Source organism: Pseudorasbora parva, chromosome 21, assembly GCF_024679245.1.
Source record: "Pseudorasbora parva isolate DD20220531a chromosome 21, ASM2467924v1, whole genome shotgun sequence".
Taxonomy (NCBI): Eukaryota; Metazoa; Chordata; class Actinopteri; order Cypriniformes; family Gobionidae; genus Pseudorasbora; species Pseudorasbora parva.
This window is the reverse complement of record NC_090192.1, coordinates 11,204,520-11,224,513: the sequence shown is the minus strand read 5'-3', so window position 1 is coordinate 11,224,513 and position 19,994 is coordinate 11,204,520. Positions and strand designations below refer to the sequence as shown.

The following is a 19,994-nucleotide window of genomic DNA, read 5'->3' as shown; positions in this document are numbered from 1 at the left end:
ACTATGTTATTATTAGATTCCAAATAATTTTAAAACTGAAATTACTACAATTGTAATTTTTGGTTGTCCCTGATTCAACAGGGTGCAGATTTCCTGCTACACAGTTTTGCAGCACACTTAAGGTGTTTTGCCCTCTTTAAAATCAATGCTGGCAGTGGTGGGATTCAAACCCACGCCCCCGAAGAGACTGGAGCCTAAATCCAGCGCCTTAGACCCCTCGGCCACACTACCCCACTGCTGTTTCTTTCGGGGGCCTTTTTCTGCCCATTTTTCTAGAATAGGAGAAAATGTTGGGTGCGGACCTTCATTGTGAGGCCCTGAAGCCTGTCGAGTAAGGCTCAGGAAAGCAAAAGTGGCTGGTTTTGGAAGAGACTGGGAGCATGCAGTGTCACTTCTCCAGTCGTCATGCTCAGGCATAGCAGCCACAAGAGCCTTCCAAAAGTGTTCCTTGGCAGCGGTGGGATTCGAACCCACGCCCCCGAAGAGACTGGAGCCTTAATCCAGCGCCTTAGACCGCTCGGCCACGCTACCATGCGAGAGTGTCTTCCCTGGGCCATTTTCGCCTTCTTATTTTAATTTAATGTCGCACTTGGCCACAAGTCAGTCAGTTGACATTCCATGTGCCTTGGAGGAGCTCCTCCACAGATTAAAAGACCTCATAAATGCAGGGGTACGCAGTTACACTCCTGGAGGCCTCCCTATCTGCAGATTGCAATTCCATCTCTAATCAAACACACCTGAATCATCTAATCAAAGCCATTGGGCCTTACTCCAAAATGGGAGCTAGCTGTGCTGAAGTTAAACTCAAAATCATCAGGTAGTTGTCAATTTTCCAAAAAATCTTGAGTCAAATCGGCTGCTTCTATGATTAAAGACTATGTTATTATTAGATTCCAACTCATTTTTAAACTGAAATTACTACAATTGTAATTTTTGGTTGTCCCTGATTCAACAGGGTGCAGATTTCCTGCTACACAGTTTTGCAGCACACTTAAGGTGTATTGCCCTCTTTAAAATCAATGCTGGCAGTGGTGGGATTCGAACCCACGCCCCCGAAGAGACTGGAGCCTAAATCCAGCGCCTTAGACCCCTCGGCCACACTACCCCACTGCTGTTTCTTTCGGGGGGCTTTTTCTGCCCATTTTTCTAGAATAGGAGAAAATGTTGGGTGCGGACCTTCATTGTGAGGCCCTGAAGCCTGTCGAGTAAGGCTCAGGAAAGCAAAAGTGGCTGGTTTTGGAAGAGACTGGGAGCATGCAGTGTCACTTCTCCAGTCGTCATGCTCAGGCATAGCAGCCACAAGAGCCTTCCAAAAGTGTTCCTTGGCAGCGGTGGGATTCGAACCCACGCCCCCAAAGAGACTGGAGCCTTAATCCAGCGCCTTAGACCGCTCGGCCACGCTACCATGCGAAAGTGCCTTCCCTGGGCCATTTTCGCCTTCTTATTTTAATTTAATGTCGCACTTGGCCACAAGTCAGTCAGTTGACATTCCATGTGCCTTGGAGGAGCTCCTCCACAGATTAAAAGACCTCATAAATGCAGGGGTACGCAGTTACACTCCTGGAGGCCTCCCTATCTGCAGATTGCAATTCCATCTCTAATCAAACACACCTGAATCATCTAATCAAAGCCATTGGGCCTTACTCCAAAATGGCAGCTAGCTGTGCTGAAGTTAAACTCAAAATCGTGAGGTAGTTGTCAATTTTCCAAAAAATTTTGAGTCAAATCGGCTGCTTCTATGATTAAAGACTATGTTATTATTAGATTCCAAATAATTTTTAAACTGAAATTACTACAATTGTAATTTTTGGTTGTCCCTGATTCAACAGGGTGCAGATTTCCTGCTACACAGTTTTGCAGCACACTTAAGGTGTTTTGCCCTCTTTAAAATCAATGCTGGCAGTGGTGGGATTCAAACCCACGCCCCCGAAGAGACTGGAGCCTAAATCCAGCGCCTTAGACCCCTCGGCCACACTACCCCACTGCTGTTTCTTTCGGGGGCCTTTTTCTGCCCATTTTTCTAGAATAGGAGAAAATGTTGGGTGCGGACCTTCATTGTGAGGCCCTGAAGCCTGTCGAGTAAGGCTCAGGAAAGCAAAAGTGGCTGGTTTTGGAAGAGACTGGGAGCATGCAGTGTCACTTCTCCAGTCGTCATGCTCAGGCATAGCAGCCACAAGAGCCTTCCAAAAGTGTTCCTTGGCAGCGGTGGGATTCGAACCCACGCCCCCGAAGAGACTGGAGCCTTAATCCAGCGCCTTAGACCGCTCGGCCACGCTACCATGCGAGAGTGTCTTCCCTGGGCCATTTTCGCCTTCTTATTTTAATTTAATGTCGCACTTGGCCACAAGTCAGTCAGTTGACATTCCATGTGCCTTGGAGGAGCTCCTCCACAGATTAAAAGACCTCATAAATGCAGGGGTACGCAGTTACACTCCTGGAGGCCTCCCTATCTGCAGATTGCAATTCCATCTCTAATCAAACACACCTGAATCATCTAATCAAAGCCATTGGGCCTTACTCCAAAATGGGAGCTAGCTGTGCTGAAGTTAAACTCAAAATCATCAGGTAGTTGTCAATTTTCCAAAAAATCTTGAGTCAAATCGGCTGCTTCTATGATTAAAGACTATGTTATTATTAGATTCCAACTCATTTTTAAACTGAAATTACTACAATTGTAATTTTTGGTTGTCCCTGATTCAACAGGGTGCAGATTTCCTGCTACACAGTTTTGCAGCACACTTAAGGTGTATTGCCCTCTTTAAAATCAATGCTGGCAGTGGTGGGATTCGAACCCACGCCCCCGAAGAGACTGGAGCCTAAATCCAGCGCCTTAGACCCCTCGGCCACACTACCCCACTGCTGTTTCTTTCGGGGGGCTTTTTCTGCCCATTTTTCTAGAATAGGAGAAAATGTTGGGTGCGGACCTTCATTGTGAGGCCCTGAAGCCTGTCGAGTAAGGCTCAGGAAAGCAAAAGTGGCTGGTTTTGGAAGAGACTGGGAGCATGCAGTGTCACTTCTCCAGTCGTCATGCTCAGGCATAGCAGCCACAAGAGCCTTCCAAAAGTGTTCCTTGGCAGCGGTGGGATTCGAACCCACGCCCCCAAAGAGACTGGAGCCTTAATCCAGCGCCTTAGACCGCTCGGCCACGCTACCATGCGAAAGTGCCTTCCCTGGGCCATTTTCGCCTTCTTATTTTAATTTAATGTCGCACTTGGCCACAAGTCAGTCAGTTGACATTCCATGTGCCTTGGAGGAGCTCCTCCACAGATTAAAAGACCTCATAAATGCAGGGGTACGCAGTTACACTCCTGGAGGCCTCCCTATCTGCAGATTGCAATTCCATCTCTAATCAAACACACCTGAATCATCTAATCAAAGCCATTGGGCCTTACTCCAAAATGGCAGCTAGCTGTGCTGAAGTTAAACTCAAAATCGTGAGGTAGTTGTCAATTTTCCAAAAAATTTTGAGTCAAATCGGCTGCTTCTATGATTAAAGACTATGTTATTATTAGATTCCAAATAATTTTTAAACTGAAATTACTACAATTGTAATTTTTGGTTGTCCCTGATTCAACAGGGTGCAGATTTCCTGCTACACAGTTTTGCAGCACACTTAAGGTGTATTGCCCTCTTTAAAATCAATGCTGGCAGTGGTGGGATTCGAACCCACGCCCCCGAAGAGACTGGAGCCTAAATCCAGTGCCTTAGACCCCTCGGCCACACTACCCCACTGCTGTTTCTTTCGGGGGCCTTTTTCTGCCCACTTTTCTAGAAAAGGAGAAAATGTTGGGTGCGGACCTTCATTGTGATGCCCTGAAGCCTGTCGAGTAAGGCTCAGGAAAGAAAAAGTGACTGGTTTTGGAAGAGACTGGGAGCATGCAGTGTCACTTCTCCAGTCGTCATGCTCAGGCATAGCAGCCACAAGAGCCTTCCAAAAGTGTTCCTTGGCAGCGGTGGGATTCGAACCCACGCCCCCGAAGAGACTGGAGCCTTAATCCAGCGCCTTAGACCGCTCGGCCACGCTACCATGCGAGAGTGCCTTCCCTGCCTTTTTCTACCCATTTTTCTAGAATAGGAGAAAATGTTGGGTGCGGACCTTCATTGTGAGGCCCCTGAAGCCTGTCGAGTAAGGCTCAGGAAAGCAAAAGTGGCTGGTTTTGGAAGAGACTGGGAGCATGCAGTGTCACTTCTCCAGTCGTCATGCTCAGGCATAGCAGCCACAAGAGCCTTCCAAAAGTGTTCCTTGGCAGCGGTGGGATTCGAACCCACGCCCCCGAAGAGACTGGAGCCTTAATCCAGCGCCTTAGACCGCTCAGCCACGGTACCATGCGAGAGTGCCTTCCCTGGGCCATTTTCGCCTTCTTATTTTAATTTAATGTCGCACTTGGCCACAAGTCAGTCAGTTGACATTCCATGTGCCTTGGAGGAGCTCCTCCACAAATTAAAAGACCTCATAAATGCAGGGGTACGCAGTTACACTCCTGGAGGCCTCCCTATCTGCAGATTGCAATTCCATCTCTAATCAAACACACCTGAATCATCTAATCAAAGCCATTGGGCCTTACTCCAAAATGGGAGCTAGCTGTGCTGAAGTTAAACTCAAAATCATCAGGTAGTTGTCAATTTTCCAAACAATCTTGAGTCAAATCGGCTGCTTCTATGATTAAAGACTATGTTATTATTAGATTCCAACTCATTTTTAAACTGAAATTACTACAATTGTAATTTTTGGTTGTCCCTGATTCAACAGGGTGCAGATTTCCTGCTACACAGTTTTGCAGCACACTTAAGGTGTATTGCCCTCTTTAAAATCAATGCTGGCAGTGGTGGGATTCGAACCCACGCCCCCGAAGAGACTGGAGCCTAAATCCAGCGCCTTAGACCCCTCGGCCACACTACCCCACTGCTGTTTCTTTCGGGGGGCTTTTTCTGCCCATTTTTCTAGAATAGGAGAAAATGTTGGGTGCGGACCTTCATTGTGAGGCCCTGAAGCCTGTCGAGTAAGGCTCAGGAAAGCAAAAGTGGCTGGTTTTGGAAGAGACTGGGAGCATGCAGTGTCACTTCTCCAGTCGTCATGCTCAGGCATAGCAGCCACAAGAGCCTTCCAAAAGTGTTCCTTGGCAGCGGTGGGATTCGAACCCACGCCCCCAAAGAGACTGGAGCCTTAATCCAGCGCCTTAGACCGCTCGGCCACGCTACCATGCGAAAGTGCCTTCCCTGGGCCATTTTCGCCTTCTTATTTTAATTTAATGTCGCACTTGGCCACAAGTCAGTCAGTTGACATTCCATGTGCCTTGGAGGAGCTCCTCCACAGATTAAAAGACCTCATAAATGCAGGGGTACGCAGTTACACTCCTGGAGGCCTCCCTATCTGCAGATTGCAATTCCATCTCTAATCAAACACACCTGAATCATCTAATCAAAGCCATTGGGCCTTACTCCAAAATGGCAGCTAGCTGTGCTGAAGTTAAACTCAAAATCGTGAGGTAGTTGTCAATTTTCCAAAAAATTTTGAGTCAAATCGGCTGCTTCTATGATTAAAGACTATGTTATTATTAGATTCCAAATCATTTTTAAACTGAAATTACTACAATTGTAATTTTTGGTTGTCCCTGATTCAACAGGGTGCAGATTTCCTGCTACACAGTTTTGCAGCACACTTAAGGTGTATTGCCCTCTTTAAAATCAATGCTGGCAGTGGTGGGATTCGAACCCACGCCCCCGAAGAGACTGGAGCCTAAATCCAGCGCCTTAGACCCCTCGGCCACACTACCCCACTGCTGTTTCTTTCGGGGGCCTTTTTCTGCCCATTTTTCTAGAAAAGGAGAAAATGTTGGGTGCGGACCTTCATTGTGATGCCCTGAAGCCTGTCGAGTAAGGCTCAGGAAAGCAAAAGTGGCTGGTTTTGGAAGAGACTGGGAGCATGCAGTGTCACTTCTCCAGTCGTCATGCTCAGGCATAGCAGCCACAAGAGCCTTCCAAAAGTGTTCCTTGGCAGCGGTGGGATTCGAACCCACGCCCCCGAAGAGACTGGAGCCTTAATCCAGCGCCTTAGACCGCTCGGCCACGCTACCATGCGAGAGTGCCTTCCCTGCCTTTTTCTACCCATTTTTCTAGAATAGGAGAAAATGTTGGGTGCGGACCTTCATTGTGAGGCCCCTGAAGCCTGTCGAGTAAGGCTCAGGAAAGCAAAAGTGGCTGGTTTTGGAAGAGACTGGGAGCATGCAGTGTCACTTCTCCAGTCGTCATGCTCAGGCATAGCAGCCACAAGAGCCTTCCAAAAGTGTTCCTTGGCAGCGGTGGGATTCGAACCCACGCCCCCGAAGAGACTGGAGCCTTAATCCAGCGCCTTAGACCGCTCAGCCACGGTACCATGCGAGAGTGCCTTCCCTGGGCCATTTTCGCCTTCTTATTTTAATTTAATGTCGCACTTGGCCACAAGTCAGTCAGTTGACATTCCATGTGCCTTGGAGGAGCTCCTCCACAAATTAAAAGACCTCATAAATGCAGGGGTACGCAGTTACACTCCTGGAGGCCTCCCTATCTGCAGATTGCAATTCCATCTCTAATCAAACACACCTGAATTATCTAATCAAAGCCATTGGGCCTTACTCCAAAATGGCAGCTAGCTGTGCTGAAGTTAAACTCAAAATCGTGAGGTAGTTGTCAATTTTCCAAAAAATCTTGAGTCAAATCGGCTGCTTCTATGATTAAAGACTATGTTATTATTAGATTCCAACTCATTTTTAAACTGAAATTACTACAATTGTAATTTTTGGTTGTCCCTGATTCAACAGGGTGCAGATTTCCTGCTACACAGTTTTGCAGCACACTTAAGGTGTATTGCCCTCTTTAAAACCAATGCTGGCAGTGGTGGGATTCAAACCCACGCCCCCGAAGAGACTGGAGCCTAAATCCAGCGCCTTAGACCCCTCGGCCACACTACCCCACTGCTGTTTCTTTCGGGGGCCTTTTTCTGCCCATTTTTCTAGAATAGGAGAAAATGTTGGGTGCGGACCTTCATTGTGAGGCCCTGAAGCCTGTCGAGTAAGGCTCAGGAAAGCAAAAGTGGCTGGTTTTGGAAGAGACTGGGAGCATGCAGTGTCACTTCTCCAGTCGTCATGCTCAGGCATAGCAGCCACAAGAGCCTTCCAAAAGTGTTCCTTGGCAGCGGTGGGATTCGAACCCACGCCCCCGAAGAGACTGGAGCCTTAATCCAGCGCCTTAGACCGCTCGGCCACGCTACCATGCGAGAGTGTCTTCCCTGGGCCATTTTCGCCTTCTTATTTTAATTTAATGTCGCACTTGGCCACAAGTCAGTCAGTTGACATTCCATGTGCCTTGGAGGAGCTCCTCCACAGATTAAAAGACCTCATAAATGCAGGGGTACGCAGTTACACTCCTGGAGGCCTCCCTATCTGCAGATTGCAATTCCATCTCTAATCAAACACACCTGAATCATCTAATCAAAGCCATTGGGCCTTACTCCAAAATGGGAGCTAGCTGTGCTGAAGTTAAACTCAAAATCATCAGGTAGTTGTCAATTTTCCAAAAAATCTTGAGTCAAATCGGCTGCTTCTATGATTAAAGACTATGTTATTATTAGATTCCAACTCATTTTTAAACTGAAATTACTACAATTGTAATTTTTGGTTGTCCCTGATTCAACAGGGTGCAGATTTCCTGCTACACAGTTTTGCAGCACACTTAAGGTGTATTGCCCTCTTTAAAATCAATGCTGGCAGTGGTGGGATTCGAACCCACGCCCCCGAAGAGACTGGAGCCTAAATCCAGCGCCTTAGACCCCTCGGCCACACTACCCCACTGCTGTTTCTTTCGGGGGGCTTTTTCTGCCCATTTTTCTAGAATAGGAGAAAATGTTGGGTGCGGACCTTCATTGTGAGGCCCTGAAGCCTGTCGAGTAAGGCTCAGGAAAGCAAAAGTGGCTGGTTTTGGAAGAGACTGGGAGCATGCAGTGTCACTTCTCCAGTCGTCTTGCTCAGGCATAGCAGCCACAAGAGCCTTCCAAAAGTGTTCCTTGGCAGCGGTGGGATTCGAACCCACGCCCCCAAAGAGACTGGAGCCTTAATCCAGCGCCTTAGACCGCTCGGCCACGCTACCATGCGAAAGTGCCTTCCCTGGGCCATTTTCGCCTTCTTATTTTAATTTAATGTCGCACTTGGCCACAAGTCAGTCAGTTGACATTCCATGTGCCTTGGAGGAGCTCCTCCACAGATTAAAAGACCTCATAAATGCAGGGGTACGCAGTTACACTCCTGGAGGCCTCCCTATCTGCAGATTGCAATTCCATCTCTAATCAAACACACCTGAATCATCTAATCAAAGCCATTGGGCCTTACTCCAAAATGGCAGCTAGCTGTGCTGAAGTTAAACTCAAAATCGTGAGGTAGTTGTCAATTTTCCAAAAAAATTTTGAGTCAAATCGGCTGCTTCTATGATTAAAGACTATGTTATTATTAGATTCCAAATCATTTTTAAACTGAAATTACTACAATTGTAATTTTTGGTTGTCCCTGATTCAACAGGGTGCAGATTTCCTGCTACACAGTTTTGCAGCACACTTAAGGTGTATTGCCCTCTTTAAAATCAATGCTGGCAGTGGTGGGATTCGAACCCACGCCCCCGAAGAGACTGGAGCCTAAATCCAGCGCCTTAGACCCCTCGGCCACACTACCCCACTGCTGTTTCTTTCGGGGGCCTTTTTCTGCCCATTTTTCTAGAAAAGGAGAAAATGTTGGGTGCGGACCTTCATTGTGATGCCCTGAAGCCTGTCGAGTAAGGCTCAGGAAAGCAAAAGTGGCTGGTTTTGGAAGAGACTGGGAGCATGCAGTGTCACTTCTCCAGTCGTCTTGCTCAGGCATAGCAGCCACAAGAGCCTTCCAAAAGTGTTCCTTGGCAGCGGTGGGATTCGAACCCACGCCGCCGAAGAGACTGGAGCCTTAATCCAGCGCCTTAGACCGCTCGGCCACGCTACCATGCAGAGTGCCTTCCCTGGGCCATTTTCACCTTCTTATTTTAATTTAATGTCGCACTTGGCCACAAGTCAGTCAGTTGACATTCCATGTGCCTTGGAGGAGCTCCTCCACAGATTAAAAGACCTCATAAATGCAGGGGTACGCAGTTACACTCCTGGAGGCCTCCCTATCTGCAGATTGCAATTCCATCTCTAATCAAACACACCTGAATCATCTAATCAAAGCCATTGGGCCTTACTCCAAAATGGCAGCTAGCTGTGCTGAAGTTAAACTCAAAATCGTCAGGTAGTTGTCAATTTTCCAAAAAATCTTGAGTCAAATCGGCTGCTTCTATGATTAAAGACTATGTTATTATTAGATTCCAACTCATTTTTAAACTGAAATTACTACAATTGTAATTTTTGGTTGTCCCTGATTCAACAGGGTGCAGATTTCCTGCTACACAGTTTTGCAGCACACTTAAGGTGTATTGCCCTCTTTAAAATCAATGCTGGCAGTGGTGGGATTCGAACCCACGCCCCCGAAGAGACTGGAGCCTAAATCCAGCGCCTTAGACCCCTCGGCCACACTACCCCACTGCTGTTTCTTTCGGGGGCCTTTTTCTGCCCATTTTTCTAGAATAGGAGAAAATGTTGGGTGCGGACCTTCATTGTGAGGCCCTGAAGCCTGTCGAGTAAGGCTCAGGAAAGCAAAAGTGGCTGGTTTTGGAAGAGACTGGGAGCATGCAGTGTCACTTCTCCAGTCGTCATGCTCAGGCATAGCAGCAACAAGAGCCTTCCAAAAGTGTTCCTTGGCAGCGGTGGGATTCGAACCCACACCCCCGAAGAGACTGGAGACTTAATCCAGCGCCTTAGACCGCTCGGCCACGCTACCATGCGAGAGTGCCTTCCCTGGGCCATTTTCGCCTTCTTATTTTAATTTAATGTCGCACTTGGCCACAAGTCAGTCAGTTGACATTCCATGTGCCTTGGAGGAGCTCCTCCACAGATTAAAAGACCTCATAAATGCAGGGGTACGCAGTTACACTCCTGGAGGCCTCCCTATCTGCAGATTGCAATTCCATCTCTAATCAAACACACCTGAATCATCTAATCAAAGCCATTGGGCCTTACTCCAAAATGGCAGCTAGCTGTGCTGAAGTTAAACTCAAAATCGTGAGGTAGTTGTCAATTTTCCAAAATTTTTTGAGTCAAATCGGCTGCTTCTATGATTAAAGACTATGTTATTATTAGATTCCAACTCATTTTTAAACTGAAATTACTACAATTGTAATTTTTGGTTGTCCCTGATTCAACAGGGTGCAGATTTCCTGCTACACAGTTTTGCAGCACACTTAAGGTGTATTGTTCTCTTTAAAACCAATGCTGGCAGTGGTGGGATTCGAACCCACGCCCCCGAAGAGACTGGAGCCTAAATCCAGCGCCTTAGACCCCTCGGCCACACTACCCCACTGCTGTTTCTTTCGGGGGCCTTTTTCTGCCCATTTTTCTAGAATAGGAGAAAATGTTGGGTGCGGACCTTCATTGTGAGGCCCTGAAGCCTGTCGAGTAAGGCTCAGGAAAGCAAAAGTGTCTGGTTTTGGAAGAGACTGGGAGCATGCAGTGTCACTTCTCCAGTCGTCATGCTCAGGCATAGCAGCCACAAGAGCCTTCCAAAAGTGTTCCTTGGCAGCGGTGGGATTCGAACCCACGCCCTCAAAGAGACTGGAGCCTTAATCCAGTGCCTTAGACCGCTCGGCCACGCTACCATGCGAAAGTGCCTTCCCTGGGCCATTTTCGCCTTCTTATTTTAATTTAATGTCGCACTTGGCCACAAGTCAGTCAGTTGACATTCCATGTGCCTTGGAGGAGCTCCTCCACAGATTAAAAGACCTCATAAATGCAGGGGTACGCAGTTACACTCCTGGAGGCCTCCCTATCTGCAGATTGCAATTCCATCTCTAATCAAACACACCTGAATCATCTAATCAAAGCCATTGGGCCTTACTCCAAAATGGCAGCTAGCTGTGCTGAAGTTAAACTCAAAATCGTGAGGTAGTTGTCAATTTTCCAAAAAATTTTGAGTCAAATCGGCTGCTTCTATGATTAAAGACTATGTTATTATTAGATTCCAAATCATTTTTAAACTGAAATTACTACAATTGTAATTTTTGGTTGTCCCTGATTCAACAGGGTGCAGATTTCCTGCTACACAGTTTTGCAGCACACTTAAGGTGTATTGCCCTCTTTAAAATCAATGCTGGCAGTGGTGGGATTCGAACCCACGCCCCCAAAGAGACTGGAGCCTAAATCCAGCGCCTTAGACCCCTCGGCCACACTACCCCACTGCTGTTTCTTTCGGGGGCCTTTTTCTGCCCATTTTTCTAGAAAAGGAGAAAATGTTGGGTGCGGACCTTCATTGTGATGCCCTGAAGCCTGTCGAGTAAGGCTCAGGAAAGCAAAAGTGGCTGGTTTTGGAAGAGACTTGGAGCATGCAGTGTCACTTCTCCAGTCGTCTTGCTCAGGCATAGCAGCCACAAGAGCCTTCCAAAAGTGTTCCTTGGCAGCGGTGGGATTCGAACCCACGCCCCCGAAGAGACTGGAGCCTTAATCCAGCGCCTTAGACCGCTCGGCCACGCTACCATGCAGAGTGCCTTCCCTGGGCCATTTTCACCTTCTTATTTTAATTTAATGTCGCACTTGGCCACAAGTCAGTCAGTTGACATTCCATGTGCCTTGGAGGAGCTCCTCCACAGATTAAAAGACCTCATAAATGCAGGGGTACGCAGTTACACTCCTGGAGGCCTCCCTATCTGCAGATTGCAATTCCATCTCTAATCAAACACACCTGAATCATCTAATCAAAGCCATTGGGCCTTACTCCAAAATGGCAGCTAGCTGTGCTGAAGTTAAACTCAAAATCGTGAGGTAGTTGTCAATTTTCCAAAAAATTTTGAGTCAAATCGGCTGCTTCTATGATTAAAGATTGTTATTATTAGATTCCAACTCATTTTTAAACTGAAATTACTACAATTGTAATTTTTGGTTGTCCCTGATTCAACAGGGTGCAGATTTCCTGCTACACAGTTTTGCAGCACACTTAAGGTGTATTGCCCTCTTTAAAATCAATGCTGGCAGTGGTGGGATTCGAACCCACGCCCCCGAAGAGACTGGAGCCTAAATCCAGCGCCTTAGACCCCTCGGCCACACTACCCCACTGCTGTTTCTTTCGGAGGGCTTTTTCTGCCCATTTTTCTAGAATAGGAGAAAATGTTGGGTGCGGACCTTCATTGTGAGGCCCTGAAGCCTGTCGAGTAAGGCTCAGGAAAGCAAAAGTGGCTGGTTTTGGAAGAGACTGGGAGCATGCAGTGTCACTTCTCCAGTCGTCATGCTCAGGCATAGCAGCCACAAGAGCCTTCCAAAAGTGTTCCTTGGCAGCGGTGGGATTCGAACCCACGCCCCTGAAGAGACTGGAGCCTTAATCCAGCGCCTTAGACCGCTCGGCCACGCTACCATGCGAGAGCGCCTTCCCTGGGCCATTTTCGCCTTCTTATTTTAATTTAATGTCGCACTTGGCCACAAGTCAGTCAGTTGACATTCCATGTGCCTTGGAGGAGCTCCTCCACAGATTAAAAGACCTCATAAATGCAGGGGTACGCAGTTACACTCCTGGAGGCCTCCCTATCTGCAGATTGCAATTCCATCTCTAATCAAACACACCTGAATCATCTAATCAAAGCCATTGGGCCTTACTCCAAAATGGCAGCTAGCTGTGCTGAAGTTAAACTCAAAATCGTCAGGTAGTTGTCAATTTTCCAAAAAATTTTGAGTCAAATCGGCTGCTTCTATGATTAAAGACTATGTTATTATTAGATTCCAACTCATTTTTAAACTGAAATTACTACAATTGTAATTTTTGGTTGTCCCTGATTCAACAGGGTGCAGATTTCCTGCTACACAGTTTTGCAGCACACTTAAGGTGTATTGCCCTCTTTAAAATCAATGCTGGCAGTGGTGGGATTCGAGCCCACGCCCCCGAAAGAGACTGGAGCCTAAATCCAGCGCCTTAGACCCCTCGGCCACACTACCCCACTGCTGTTTCTTTCGGGGGCCTTTTTCTGCCCATTTTTCTAGAAAAGGAGAAAATGTTGGGTGCGGACCTTCATTGTGATGCCCTGAAGCCTGTCGAGTAAGGCTCAGGAAAGCAAAAGTGGCTGGTTTTGGAAGAGACTGGGAGCATGCAGTGTCACTTCTCCAGTCGTCTTGCTCAGGCATAGCAGCCACAAGAGCCTTCCAAAAGTGTTCCTTGGCAGCGGTGGGATTCGAACCCACGCCCCCAAAGAGACTGGAGCCTTAATCCAGCGCCTTAGACCGCTCGGCCACGCTACCATGCAAGAGTGCCTTCCCTGGGCCATTTTCGCCTTCTTATTTTAATTTAATGTCGCACTTGGCCACAAGTCAGTCAGTTGACATTCCATGTGCCTTGGAGGAGCTCCTCCACAGATTAAAAGACCTCATAAATGCAGGGGTACGCAGTTACACTCCTGGAGGCCTCCCTATCTGCAGATTGCAATTCCATCTCTAATCAAACACACCTGAATCATCTAATCAAAGCCATTGGGCCTTACTCCAAAATGGCAGCTAGCTGTGCTGAAGTTAAACTCAAAATCGTGAGGTAGTTGTCAATTTTCCAAAAAATTTTGAGTCAAATCGGCTGCTTCTATGATTAAAGACTATGTTATTATTAGATTCCAACTCATTTTTAAACTGAAATTACTACAATTGTAATTTTTGGTTGTCCCTGATTCAACAGGGTGCAGATTTCCTGCTACACAGTTTTGCAGCACACTTAAGGTGTATTGCCCTCTTTAAAATCAATGCTGGCAGTGGTGGGATTCGAACCCACGCCCCCGAAGAGACTGGAGCCTAAATCCAGCGCCTTAGACCCTTCGGCCACACTACCCCACTGCTGTTTCTTTCGGGGGCCTTTTTCTGCCCATTTTTCTAGAAAAGGAGAAAATGTTGGGTGCGGACCTTCATTGTGATGCCCTGAAGCCTGTCGAGTAAGGCTCAGGAAAGCAAAAGTGGCTGGTTTTGGAAAAGACTGGGAGCATGCAGTGTCACTTCTCCAGTCGTCTTGCTCAGGCATAGCAGCCACAAGAGCCTTCCAAAAGTGTTCCTTGGCAGCGGTGGGATTCGAACCCACGCCCCCAAAGAGACTAGAGCCTTAATCCAGCGCCTTAGACCGCTCGGCCACGCTACCATGCGAGAGTGCCTTCCCTGGGCCATTTTCACCTTCTTATTTTAATTTAATGTCGCACTTGGCCACAAGTCAGTCAGTTGACATTCCATGTGCCTTGGAGGAGCTCCTCCACAGATTAAAAGACCTCATAAATGCAGGGGTACGCAGTTACACTCCTGGAGGCCTCCCTATCTGCAGATTGCAATTCCATCTCTAATCAAACACACCTGAATCATCTAATCAAAGCCATTGGGCCTTACTCCAAAATGGGAGCTAGCTGTGCTGAAGTTAAACTCAAAATCGTCAGGTAGTTGTCAATTTTCCAAAAAATCTTGAGTCAAATCGGCTGCTTCTATGATTAAAGAGTATGTTATTATTAGATTCCAACTCATTTTTAAACTGAAATTACTACAATTGTAATTTTTGGTTGTCCCTGATTCAACAGGGTGCAGATTTCCTGCTACACAGTTTTGCAGCACACTTAAGGTGTATTGTTCTCTTTAAAACCAATGCTGGCAGTGGTGGGATTCGAACCCACGCCCCCGAAGAGACTGGAGCCTAAATCCAGCGCCTTAGACCCCTCGGCCACACTACCCCACTGCTGTTTCTTTCGGGGGCCTTTTTCTGCCCATTTTTCTAGAATAGGAGAAAATGTTGGGTGCGGACCTTCATTGTAAGGCCCTGAAGCCTGTCGAGTAAGGCTCAGGAAAGCAAAAGTGGCTGGTTTTGGAAGAGACTGGGAGCATGCAGTGTCACTTCTCCAGTCGTCATGCTCAGGCATAGCAGCCACAAGAGCCTTCCAAAAGTGTTCCTTGGCAGCGGTGGGATTCGAACCCACGCCCCCGAAGAGACTGGAGCCTTAATCCAGCGCCTTAGACCGCTCGGCCACACTAGATGCGAGAGTGCCTTCCCTGGGCCATTTTCGCCTTCTTATTTTAATTTAATGTCGCACTTGGCCACAAGTCAGTCAGTTGACATTCCATGTGCCTTGGAGGAGCTCCTCCACAGATTAAAAGACCTCATAAATGCAGGGGTACGCAGTTACACTCCTGGAGGCCTCCCTATCTGCAGATTGCAATTCCATCTCTAATCAAACACACCTGAATCATCTAATCAAAGCCATTGGGCCTTACTCCAAAATGGGAGCTAGCTGTGCTGAAGTTAAACTCAAAATCGTCAGGTAGTTGTCAATTTTCCAAAAAATCTTGAGTCAAATCGGCTGCTTCTATGATTAAAGACTATGTTATTATTAGATTCCAACTCATTTTTAAACTGAAATTACTACAATTGTAATTTTTGGTTGTCCCTGATTCAACAGGGTGCAGATTTCCTGCTACACAGTTTTGCAGCACACTTAAGGTGTATTGCCCTCTTTAAAATCAATGCTGGCAGTGGTGGGATTCGAACCCACGCCCCCGAAGAGACTGGAGCGTAAATCCAGCGCCTTAGACCCCTCGGTCACACTACCCCACTGCTGTTTCTTTCGGGGGCCTTTTTCTACCCATTTTTCTAGAATAGGAGAAAATGTTGGGTGCGGACCTTCATTGTGAGGCCCTGAAGCCTGTCGAGTAAGGCTCAGAAAAGCAAAAGTGGCTGGTTTTGGAAGAGACTGGGAGCATGCAGTGTCACTTCTCCAGTCGTCTTGCTCAGGCATAGCAGCCACAAGAGCCTTCCAAAAGTGTTCCTTGGCAGCGGTGGGATTCGAACCCACACCCCCGAAGAGACTGGAGCCTTAATCCAGCGCCTTAGACCGCTCGGCCACGCTACCATGCGAGAGTTCCTTCCCTGGGCCATTTTCGCCTTCTTATTTTAATTTAATGTCGCACTTGGCCACAAGTCAGTCAGTTGACATTCCACGTGCCTTGGAGGAACTCCTCCACAGATTAAAAGACCTCATAAATGCAGGGGTACACAGTTACACTCCTGGAGGCCTCCATATCTGCAGATTGCAATTCCATCTCTAATCAAACACACCTGAATCATCTAATCAAAGCCATTGGGCCTTACTCCAAAATGGCAGCTAGCTATGCTGAAGTTAAACTCAAAATCGTGAGGTAGTTGTCAATTTTCCAAAAAATCTTGAGTCAAATCAGCTGCTTCTATGATTAAAGACTATGTTATTATTAGATTCCAACTCATTTTTAAATTGAAATTACTACAATTGTAATTTTTGGTTATCCCTGATTCAACAGGGTGCAGATTTCCTGCTACACAGTTTTGCAGCACACTTAAGGTGTATTGCCCTCTTTAAAATCAATGCTGGCAGTGGTGGGATTCGAACCCACGCCCCCGAAGAGACTGGAGCCTAAATCCAGCGCCTTAGACCCCTCGGCCACACTACCCCACTGCTGTTTCTTTCGGGGGGCTTTTTCTGCCCATTTTTCTAGAATAGGAGAAAATGTTGGGTGCGGACCTTCATTGTGAGGCCCTGAAGCCTGTCGAGTAAGGCTCAGGAAAGCAAAAGTGGCTGGTTTTGGAAGAGACTGGGAGCATGCAGTGTCACTTCTCCAGTCGTCATGCTCAGGCATAGCAGCCACAAGAGCCTTCCAAAAGTGTTCCTTGGCAGCGGTGGGATTCGAACCCACGCCCCCAAAGAGACTGGAGCCTTAATCCAGCGCCTTAGACCGCTCGGCCACGCTACCATGCGAAAGTGCCTTCCCTGGGCCATTTTCGCCTTCTTATTTTAATTTAATGTCGCACTTGGCCACAAGTCAGTCAGTTGACATTCCATGTGCCTTGGAGGAGCTCCTCCACAGATTAAAAGACCTCATAAATGCAGGGGTACGCAGTTACACTCCTGGAGGCCTCCCTATCTGCAGATTGCAATTCCATCTCTAATCAAACACACCTGAATCATCTAATCAAAGCCATTGGGCCTTACTCCAAAATGGCAGCTAGCTGTGCTGAAGTTAAACTCAAAATCGTGAGGTAGTTGTCAATTTTCCAAAAAATTTTGAGTCAAATCGGCTGCTTCTATGATTAAAGACTATGTTATTATTAGATTCCAAATCATTTTTAAACTGAAATTACTACAATTGTAATTTTTGGTTGTCCCTGATTCAACAGGGTGCAGATTTCCTGCTACACAGTTTTGCAGCACACTTAAGGTGTATTGCCCTCTTTAAAATCAATGCTGGCAGTGGTGGGATTCGAACCCACGCCCCCGAAGAGACTGGAGCCTAAATCCAGCGCCTTAGACCCCTCGGCCACACTACCCCACTGCTGTTTCTTTCGGGGGCCTTTTTCTGCCCATTTTTCTAGAAAAGGAGAAAATGTTGGGTGCGGACCTTCATTGTGATGCCCTGAAGCCTGTCGAGTAAGGCTCAGGAAAGCAAAAGTGGCTGGTTTTGGAAGAGACTGGGAGCATGCAGTGTCACTTCTCCAGTCGTCATGCTCAGGCATAGCAGCCACAAGAGCCTTCCAAAAGTGTTCCTTGGCAGCGGTGGGATTCGAACCCACGCCCCCGAAGAGACTGGAGCCTTAATCCAGCGCCTTAGACCGCTCGGCCACGCTACCATGCGAGAGTGCCTTCCCTGCCTTTTTCTACCCATTTTTCTAGAATAGGAGAAAATGTTGGGTGCGGACCTTCATTGTGAGGCCCCTGAAGCCTGTCGAGTAAGGCTCAGGAAAGCAAAAGTGGCTGGTTTTGGAAGAGACTGGGAGCATGCAGTGTCACTTCTCCAGTCGTCATGCTCAGGCATAGCAGCCACAAGAGCCTTCCAAAAGTGTTCCTTGGCAGCGGTGGGATTCGAACCCACGCCCCCGAAGAGACTGGAGCCTTAATCCAGCGCCTTAGACCGCTCAGCCACGGTACCATGCGAGAGTGCCTTCCCTGGGCCATTTTCGCCTTCTTATTTTAATTTAATGTCGCACTTGGCCACAAGTCAGTCAGTTGACATTCCATGTGCCTTGGAGGAGCTCCTCCACAAATTAAAAGACCTCATAAATGCAGGGGTACGCAGTTACACTCCTGGAGGCCTCCCTATCTGCAGATTGCAATTCCATCTCTAATCAAACACACCTGAATTATCTAATCAAAGCCATTGGGCCTTACTCCAAAATGGCAGCTAGCTGTGCTGAAGTTAAACTCAAAATCGTGAGGTAGTTGTCAATTTTCCAAAAAATCTTGAGTCAAATCGGCTGCTTCTATGATTAAAGACTATGTTATTATTAGATTCCAACTCATTTTTAAACTGAAATTACTACAATTGTAATTTTTGGTTGTCCCTGATTCAACAGGGTGCAGATTTCCTGCTACACAGTTTTGCAGCACACTTAAGGTGTATTGCCCTCTTTAAAACCAATGCTGGCAGTGGTGGGATTCAAACCCACGCCCCCGAAGAGACTGGAGCCTAAATCCAGCGCCTTAGACCCCTCGGCCACACTACCCCACTGCTGTTTCTTTCGGGGGCCTTTTTCTGCCCATTTTTCTAGAATAGGAGAAAATGTTGGGTGCGGACCTTCATTGTGAGGCCCTGAAGCCTGTCGAGTAAGGCTCAGGAAAGCAAAAGTGGCTGGTTTTGGAAGAGACTGGGAGCATGCAGTGTCACTTCTCCAGTCGTCATGCTCAGGCATAGCAGCCACAAGAGCCTTCCAAAAGTGTTCCTTGGCAGCGGTGGGATTCGAACCCACGCCCCCGAAGAGACTGGAGCCTTAATCCAGCGCCTTAGACCGCTCGGCCACGCTACCATGCGAGAGTGTCTTCCCTGGGCCATTTTCGCCTTCTTATTTTAATTTAATGTCGCACTTGGCCACAAGTCAGTCAGTTGACATTCCATGTGCCTTGGAGGAGCTCCTCCACAGATTAAAAGACCTCATAAATGCAGGGGTACGCAGTTACACTCCTGGAGGCCTCCCTATCTGCAGATTGCAATTCCATCTCTAATCAAACACACCTGAATCATCTAATCAAAGCCATTGGGCCTTACTCCAAAATGGGAGCTAGCTGTGCTGAAGTTAAACTCAAAATCATCAGGTAGTTGTCAATTTTCCAAAAAATCTTGAGTCAAATCGGCTGCTTCTATGATTAAAGACTATGTTATTATTAGATTCCAACTCATTTTTAAACTGAAATTACTACAATTGTAATTTTTGGTTGTCCCTGATTCAACAGGGTGCAGATTTCCTGCTACACAGTTTTGCAGCACACTTAAGGTGTATTGCCCTCTTTAAAATCAATGCTGGCAGTGGTGGGATTCGAACCCACGCCCCCGAAGAGACTGGAGCCTAAATCCAGCGCCTTAGACCCCTCGGCCACACTACCCCACTGCTGTTTCTTTCGGGGGGCTTTTTCTGCCCATTTTTCTAGAATAGGAGAAAATGTTGGGTGCGGACCTTCATTGTGAGGCCCTGAAGCCTGTCGAGTAAGGCTCAGGAAAGCAAAAGTGGCTGGTTTTGGAAGAGACTGGGAGCATGCAGTGTCACTTCTCCAGTCGTCTTGCTCAGGCATAGCAGCCACAAGAGCCTTCCAAAAGTGTTCCTTGGCAGCGGTGGGATTCGAACCCACGCCCCCAAAGAGACTGGAGCCTTAATCCAGCGCCTTAGACCGCTCGGCCACGCTACCATGCGAAAGTGCCTTCCCTGGGCCATTTTCGCCTTCTTATTTTAATTTAATGTCGCACTTGGCCACAAGTCAGTCAGTTGACATTCCATGTGCCTTGGAGGAGCTCCTCCACAGATTAAAAGACCTCATAAATGCAGGGGTACGCAGTTACACTCCTGGAGGCCTCCCTATCTGCAGATTGCAATTCCATCTCTAATCAAACACACCTGAATCAT

At 47.4% G+C, this 19,994-nt stretch overlaps 43 non-coding genes across 43 annotated transcripts; all 43 read right to left on the bottom strand.

Moving 5' to 3' along the window:
- Positions 1 to 149: 149 nt before the first annotated feature.
- On the bottom strand, positions 150 to 231 carry trnal-uag (transfer RNA leucine (anticodon UAG)). The gene has a single exon. It is a non-coding gene; the product is annotated as a tRNA-Leu (tRNA).
- Positions 232 to 449: 218 nt separating this feature from the next.
- Positions 450 to 531, bottom strand: trnal-aag (transfer RNA leucine (anticodon AAG)). The gene has a single exon. It is a non-coding gene; the product is annotated as a tRNA-Leu (tRNA).
- Positions 532 to 1,023: 492 nt separating this feature from the next.
- Positions 1,024 to 1,105, bottom strand: trnal-uag (transfer RNA leucine (anticodon UAG)). Its single transcript has one exon. It is a non-coding gene; the product is annotated as a tRNA-Leu (tRNA).
- A 218-nt stretch (positions 1,106 to 1,323) lies between these two features.
- trnal-aag (transfer RNA leucine (anticodon AAG)) lies at positions 1,324 to 1,405 on the bottom strand. Its single transcript has one exon. It is a non-coding gene; the product is annotated as a tRNA-Leu (tRNA).
- Positions 1,406 to 1,897: 492 nt separating this feature from the next.
- Positions 1,898 to 1,979, bottom strand: trnal-uag (transfer RNA leucine (anticodon UAG)). Its single transcript has one exon. It is a non-coding gene; the product is annotated as a tRNA-Leu (tRNA).
- Positions 1,980 to 2,197: 218 nt separating this feature from the next.
- On the bottom strand, positions 2,198 to 2,279 carry trnal-aag (transfer RNA leucine (anticodon AAG)). Its single transcript has one exon. It is a non-coding gene; the product is annotated as a tRNA-Leu (tRNA).
- Positions 2,280 to 2,771: 492 nt separating this feature from the next.
- trnal-uag (transfer RNA leucine (anticodon UAG)) lies at positions 2,772 to 2,853 on the bottom strand. Its single transcript has one exon. It is a non-coding gene; the product is annotated as a tRNA-Leu (tRNA).
- A 218-nt stretch (positions 2,854 to 3,071) lies between these two features.
- On the bottom strand, positions 3,072 to 3,153 carry trnal-aag (transfer RNA leucine (anticodon AAG)). Its single transcript has one exon. It is a non-coding gene; the product is annotated as a tRNA-Leu (tRNA).
- Positions 3,154 to 3,645: 492 nt separating this feature from the next.
- On the bottom strand, positions 3,646 to 3,727 carry trnal-uag (transfer RNA leucine (anticodon UAG)). Its single transcript has one exon. It is a non-coding gene; the product is annotated as a tRNA-Leu (tRNA).
- A 218-nt stretch (positions 3,728 to 3,945) lies between these two features.
- On the bottom strand, positions 3,946 to 4,027 carry trnal-aag (transfer RNA leucine (anticodon AAG)). Its single transcript has one exon. It is a non-coding gene; the product is annotated as a tRNA-Leu (tRNA).
- Positions 4,028 to 4,818: 791 nt separating this feature from the next.
- Positions 4,819 to 4,900, bottom strand: trnal-uag (transfer RNA leucine (anticodon UAG)). The gene has a single exon. It is a non-coding gene; the product is annotated as a tRNA-Leu (tRNA).
- Positions 4,901 to 5,118: 218 nt separating this feature from the next.
- Positions 5,119 to 5,200, bottom strand: trnal-aag (transfer RNA leucine (anticodon AAG)). Its single transcript has one exon. It is a non-coding gene; the product is annotated as a tRNA-Leu (tRNA).
- A 492-nt stretch (positions 5,201 to 5,692) lies between these two features.
- Positions 5,693 to 5,774, bottom strand: trnal-uag (transfer RNA leucine (anticodon UAG)). The gene has a single exon. It is a non-coding gene; the product is annotated as a tRNA-Leu (tRNA).
- Positions 5,775 to 5,992: 218 nt separating this feature from the next.
- trnal-aag (transfer RNA leucine (anticodon AAG)) lies at positions 5,993 to 6,074 on the bottom strand. Its single transcript has one exon. It is a non-coding gene; the product is annotated as a tRNA-Leu (tRNA).
- Positions 6,075 to 6,865: 791 nt separating this feature from the next.
- Positions 6,866 to 6,947, bottom strand: trnal-uag (transfer RNA leucine (anticodon UAG)). The gene has a single exon. It is a non-coding gene; the product is annotated as a tRNA-Leu (tRNA).
- Positions 6,948 to 7,165: 218 nt separating this feature from the next.
- Positions 7,166 to 7,247, bottom strand: trnal-aag (transfer RNA leucine (anticodon AAG)). Its single transcript has one exon. It is a non-coding gene; the product is annotated as a tRNA-Leu (tRNA).
- A 492-nt stretch (positions 7,248 to 7,739) lies between these two features.
- Positions 7,740 to 7,821, bottom strand: trnal-uag (transfer RNA leucine (anticodon UAG)). Its single transcript has one exon. It is a non-coding gene; the product is annotated as a tRNA-Leu (tRNA).
- A 218-nt stretch (positions 7,822 to 8,039) lies between these two features.
- trnal-aag (transfer RNA leucine (anticodon AAG)) lies at positions 8,040 to 8,121 on the bottom strand. Its single transcript has one exon. It is a non-coding gene; the product is annotated as a tRNA-Leu (tRNA).
- A 493-nt stretch (positions 8,122 to 8,614) lies between these two features.
- trnal-uag (transfer RNA leucine (anticodon UAG)) lies at positions 8,615 to 8,696 on the bottom strand. The gene has a single exon. It is a non-coding gene; the product is annotated as a tRNA-Leu (tRNA).
- Positions 8,697 to 8,914: 218 nt separating this feature from the next.
- On the bottom strand, positions 8,915 to 8,996 carry trnal-aag (transfer RNA leucine (anticodon AAG)). The gene has a single exon. It is a non-coding gene; the product is annotated as a tRNA-Leu (tRNA).
- Positions 8,997 to 9,487: 491 nt separating this feature from the next.
- trnal-uag (transfer RNA leucine (anticodon UAG)) lies at positions 9,488 to 9,569 on the bottom strand. The gene has a single exon. It is a non-coding gene; the product is annotated as a tRNA-Leu (tRNA).
- A 218-nt stretch (positions 9,570 to 9,787) lies between these two features.
- Positions 9,788 to 9,869, bottom strand: trnal-aag (transfer RNA leucine (anticodon AAG)). Its single transcript has one exon. It is a non-coding gene; the product is annotated as a tRNA-Leu (tRNA).
- A 492-nt stretch (positions 9,870 to 10,361) lies between these two features.
- Positions 10,362 to 10,443, bottom strand: trnal-uag (transfer RNA leucine (anticodon UAG)). The gene has a single exon. It is a non-coding gene; the product is annotated as a tRNA-Leu (tRNA).
- Positions 10,444 to 10,661: 218 nt separating this feature from the next.
- On the bottom strand, positions 10,662 to 10,743 carry trnal-aag (transfer RNA leucine (anticodon AAG)). The gene has a single exon. It is a non-coding gene; the product is annotated as a tRNA-Leu (tRNA).
- A 492-nt stretch (positions 10,744 to 11,235) lies between these two features.
- trnal-uag (transfer RNA leucine (anticodon UAG)) lies at positions 11,236 to 11,317 on the bottom strand. Its single transcript has one exon. It is a non-coding gene; the product is annotated as a tRNA-Leu (tRNA).
- Positions 11,318 to 11,535: 218 nt separating this feature from the next.
- trnal-aag (transfer RNA leucine (anticodon AAG)) lies at positions 11,536 to 11,617 on the bottom strand. Its single transcript has one exon. It is a non-coding gene; the product is annotated as a tRNA-Leu (tRNA).
- A 489-nt stretch (positions 11,618 to 12,106) lies between these two features.
- Positions 12,107 to 12,188, bottom strand: trnal-uag (transfer RNA leucine (anticodon UAG)). The gene has a single exon. It is a non-coding gene; the product is annotated as a tRNA-Leu (tRNA).
- A 218-nt stretch (positions 12,189 to 12,406) lies between these two features.
- On the bottom strand, positions 12,407 to 12,488 carry trnal-aag (transfer RNA leucine (anticodon AAG)). The gene has a single exon. It is a non-coding gene; the product is annotated as a tRNA-Leu (tRNA).
- Positions 12,489 to 12,980: 492 nt separating this feature from the next.
- On the bottom strand, positions 12,981 to 13,063 carry trnal-uag (transfer RNA leucine (anticodon UAG)). The gene has a single exon. It is a non-coding gene; the product is annotated as a tRNA-Leu (tRNA).
- A 218-nt stretch (positions 13,064 to 13,281) lies between these two features.
- On the bottom strand, positions 13,282 to 13,363 carry trnal-aag (transfer RNA leucine (anticodon AAG)). Its single transcript has one exon. It is a non-coding gene; the product is annotated as a tRNA-Leu (tRNA).
- Positions 13,364 to 13,855: 492 nt separating this feature from the next.
- On the bottom strand, positions 13,856 to 13,937 carry trnal-uag (transfer RNA leucine (anticodon UAG)). The gene has a single exon. It is a non-coding gene; the product is annotated as a tRNA-Leu (tRNA).
- A 218-nt stretch (positions 13,938 to 14,155) lies between these two features.
- Positions 14,156 to 14,237, bottom strand: trnal-aag (transfer RNA leucine (anticodon AAG)). Its single transcript has one exon. It is a non-coding gene; the product is annotated as a tRNA-Leu (tRNA).
- A 492-nt stretch (positions 14,238 to 14,729) lies between these two features.
- On the bottom strand, positions 14,730 to 14,811 carry trnal-uag (transfer RNA leucine (anticodon UAG)). Its single transcript has one exon. It is a non-coding gene; the product is annotated as a tRNA-Leu (tRNA).
- Positions 14,812 to 15,602: 791 nt separating this feature from the next.
- On the bottom strand, positions 15,603 to 15,684 carry trnav-uac (transfer RNA valine (anticodon UAC)). The gene has a single exon. It is a non-coding gene; the product is annotated as a tRNA-Val (tRNA).
- Positions 15,685 to 15,902: 218 nt separating this feature from the next.
- Positions 15,903 to 15,984, bottom strand: trnal-aag (transfer RNA leucine (anticodon AAG)). Its single transcript has one exon. It is a non-coding gene; the product is annotated as a tRNA-Leu (tRNA).
- A 492-nt stretch (positions 15,985 to 16,476) lies between these two features.
- trnal-uag (transfer RNA leucine (anticodon UAG)) lies at positions 16,477 to 16,558 on the bottom strand. Its single transcript has one exon. It is a non-coding gene; the product is annotated as a tRNA-Leu (tRNA).
- A 218-nt stretch (positions 16,559 to 16,776) lies between these two features.
- trnal-aag (transfer RNA leucine (anticodon AAG)) lies at positions 16,777 to 16,858 on the bottom strand. Its single transcript has one exon. It is a non-coding gene; the product is annotated as a tRNA-Leu (tRNA).
- Positions 16,859 to 17,350: 492 nt separating this feature from the next.
- trnal-uag (transfer RNA leucine (anticodon UAG)) lies at positions 17,351 to 17,432 on the bottom strand. Its single transcript has one exon. It is a non-coding gene; the product is annotated as a tRNA-Leu (tRNA).
- Positions 17,433 to 17,650: 218 nt separating this feature from the next.
- Positions 17,651 to 17,732, bottom strand: trnal-aag (transfer RNA leucine (anticodon AAG)). The gene has a single exon. It is a non-coding gene; the product is annotated as a tRNA-Leu (tRNA).
- A 791-nt stretch (positions 17,733 to 18,523) lies between these two features.
- On the bottom strand, positions 18,524 to 18,605 carry trnal-uag (transfer RNA leucine (anticodon UAG)). The gene has a single exon. It is a non-coding gene; the product is annotated as a tRNA-Leu (tRNA).
- Positions 18,606 to 18,823: 218 nt separating this feature from the next.
- Positions 18,824 to 18,905, bottom strand: trnal-aag (transfer RNA leucine (anticodon AAG)). Its single transcript has one exon. It is a non-coding gene; the product is annotated as a tRNA-Leu (tRNA).
- A 492-nt stretch (positions 18,906 to 19,397) lies between these two features.
- On the bottom strand, positions 19,398 to 19,479 carry trnal-uag (transfer RNA leucine (anticodon UAG)). The gene has a single exon. It is a non-coding gene; the product is annotated as a tRNA-Leu (tRNA).
- Positions 19,480 to 19,697: 218 nt separating this feature from the next.
- Positions 19,698 to 19,779, bottom strand: trnal-aag (transfer RNA leucine (anticodon AAG)). Its single transcript has one exon. It is a non-coding gene; the product is annotated as a tRNA-Leu (tRNA).
- Between the last annotated feature and the right edge of the window lie 215 nt (positions 19,780 to 19,994).